At 47.3% G+C, this 1,508-nt stretch overlaps 3 non-coding genes across 3 annotated transcripts; all 3 read left to right on the top strand.

Moving 5' to 3' along the window:
* Nucleotides 1–500: 500 nt before the first annotated feature.
* Pmar_PMAR029432 lies at nucleotides 501–574 on the top strand. The gene has a single exon. It is a non-coding gene; the product is annotated as a tRNA-Ile (tRNA).
* Nucleotides 575–1,189: 615 nt separating this feature from the next.
* Pmar_PMAR029431 lies at nucleotides 1,190–1,261 on the top strand. The gene has a single exon. It is a non-coding gene; the product is annotated as a tRNA-Pro (tRNA).
* Nucleotides 1,262–1,332: 71 nt separating this feature from the next.
* Pmar_PMAR029430 lies at nucleotides 1,333–1,404 on the top strand. The gene has a single exon. It is a non-coding gene; the product is annotated as a tRNA-Pro (tRNA).
* The last annotated feature ends 104 nt before the right edge of the window (nucleotides 1,405–1,508 follow it).

The following is a 1,508-nucleotide window of genomic DNA, read 5'->3' as shown; positions in this document are numbered from 1 at the left end:
GGGTATGGCAAGTTAGATGATCCGCATCCCTATGGAACCTAGCCAGAAGAAACCATGTATGTATCATCAGTGATCAGATCGGCATAGCTGATCGAGACGCACGGAACAATCGAGTAACTCGGCCCCGCGCCCCTTGAGCAAGGTTCACAGAAGCAATAAATAGAACTCCTCTCGTTGGCCTCAGTTATAGGTGCAGGCTATATCCTTTACGTGCGCACTCTGTCCAACAGTGTACAAGGGATGAGGGACCGACTATAGAAAAGAGAGACAGTGCAGCCACTAATCAGCAAATGATGTAGTTACGAACGTTGAGTACGCCTTGGTATATAGCTCGACTGGAGCAATTACGTTGGCCATAGATACCCCCGAAGCGTTCGCGACTATGAGGCTCCCATAGTGTGCGGTTCCATGAAATCCAAGAACGTTTAGGTCGGTGTGGTATGTGTAATTTGTCATCAGTCAATTCTCTGCGGATCACGAGCAGTGTATTGAATAGAAACGGTCGTTTAGCTCAGTCGGTTAGAGCATCGTGCTAATAACGCGAGGGTCGCAGGTTCGAGCCCTGCATCGACCATTGGTTTGCTGCAGTTACTGGTTTGTACTATCACTGACCGATTAAATTTTTGATTAGGTCCGCATTAACTTCTTGACCACCTCGAAAAAATAACCCGTTCGTCTAAAATATGGACCCACGATGGATCATCTACTCATGAAATGCAAGCTATTCAACCACGAGCTCTTTGCTCAATTGTCCAGCTCCAGTTGACCTCCTAGTATGGACCGTTGCCTTTAAAGCTTCAACTGGCGCGTTTCAGAGGCAAGAGGTGTGGAAGTGGCAAGGATAATTCCGTTCGTGTGTCACCGTTGATGATGCTAGGCGCAAGAACGTGTAGGACATGAAAATCCTATCCTGGAGTTGAGGAGATATCTCGGTTGAGATTGCTGCTGGTGATTGGTGACAGCGGGGTCAGACGAACGAACCTAAAAACAATTACTCCATCAGATTCACGAACTACTGTGTCACCAATCACCACCTCCGATGCTTTTCAAACCGGTTTTTCGGAACATGACACTTCAAACGAACAGCTAAGAGCAGTTTCCAGTCAAAGTACGTGACAGATGACATCCTGGATCAGACAGTTCCTGAGTAACTTCCGAGACCCAGTTCGTGATACACATTACATGTGATGGTTGTGTGGTCTAGTGGTATGATTCTCGCTTAGGGTGCGAGAGGTCCCGAGTTCAATTCTCGGCACAGCCCTTGTTACTTTACAAACGTCTAGCATGGTATGAAAGCAGCTGAGCAGACGAGTAGCTACTTTCATTAAGGCTGGCTGTGTGGTCTAGTGGTATGATTCTCGCTTCGGGTGCGAGAGGTCTCGAGTTCGATTCTCGACTCAGCCCTTGTATAGAGTAGTTTGAGGTCAGTTAGTGGTAATACATGAGTCAAGAAGGGGTATGGCAAGTTAGATGATCCGCATCCCTATGAACCTAGCCAGAAGAAACCA

Source organism: Perkinsus marinus (genome assembly GCF_000006405.1).
Source record: "Perkinsus marinus ATCC 50983 genomic scaffold scf_1104296963512, whole genome shotgun sequence".
Classification (NCBI taxonomy): domain Eukaryota; phylum Perkinsozoa; order Perkinsida; family Perkinsidae; genus Perkinsus; species Perkinsus marinus.
The sequence above is the reverse complement of the archived record's forward strand: the minus strand, read 5'-3'. Positions and strand labels throughout refer to the sequence as shown.